Consider the following 1,134-nt stretch of genomic DNA (forward strand, 5'->3'; position numbering starts at 1 on the left):
CCTGTTTGAAAGAGGGTCTCCTACCAAGATATTATTATTATTATTATCAATCATTAATTATTAATTATTTACTATTTATTATTGTCTTCTTTCTTCTTGCTGAAGCGAGCAACTTCTTCATGCTTTTCCAGCTGATTCTTCAAACCCAGAATCTCCTGCATGAGGGTAGCATTTTCCGCTCTAAGAGTTATGACGTTCTCATGAAGTTTGATGTTTTCATCGATGTGTTTCTGAAGCAGCCGTCTGGACTCAGGAGGCTGGAGAGATTCCTTGATCGGGAACTGGTTGCATGATTTTTGCACTTGCATTTCTACAAGCTGCTTTTGCAAAGCAGCATTTTCTTCAGCCAGATTTTCCAATTTCTTCTTCAAAGAAACTATGCCGTCAACAACAGATCTCCGCCTGAAGTCTCTCAGCAACTGCGGGCAAGGAAATTCCTTCTGCCGCATCTTGTTCAGAAACCTCCACAGATTATCTAGGAATTCTTCCTGCTCCGGTAATCCTGCCATTCTTCAATAGTTTCAACTTTGTTTCTTAGCTGCTTTGGTGAGCGTCTGAAAATTTCTTTCTTCTTGACTGTGTGAGAGGAGACTTACAGGAGAAGCGGATTGATGAGGCAGAAGCGCATAATAGAAAAAGATGGAAACGGCTCATCCGCAACGGCGACCCCATATAAAAATGGGAACCAGCTGGGAAGAAGAAGATTTACTATTTATTATTATTATTATTATTATTATTATTATTATTATTATTATTATTATTATTATTGTTATTATTATTATTATTATTTATTGTTATTATTTCTTAAGTTAACACCGTCTTCAGACGGGAAAGGAGGAAAAAATGTCTTGGAAACCTATCGTTGGTGTCGGTGACTCGAAAAATATCTTCAGGCGACTGAAAAGTCTTCAGAATCCTTTGAATTCTCAACTCGTTATTTTTTTCAAATCAATGCTGATACGAACCGCAGCCCGGTATATATGATTATGGCTTCAAAATTGAATCAAGTGTTCGGATTGTGGGTGAACATCATCGGAGACTTTATTACAGAAAAATACAACTGGACTCAGAATGCAACTTCTGTTATCAAAGAACGGAATGCTGTATGCGAGAATATGACGTTAAATCTTCAGG

The sequence above is a fragment of the Palaemon carinicauda genome, chromosome 1 (genome assembly GCF_036898095.1).
Source record: "Palaemon carinicauda isolate YSFRI2023 chromosome 1, ASM3689809v2, whole genome shotgun sequence".
NCBI classification, from domain to species: Eukaryota; Metazoa; Arthropoda; class Malacostraca; order Decapoda; family Palaemonidae; genus Palaemon; species Palaemon carinicauda.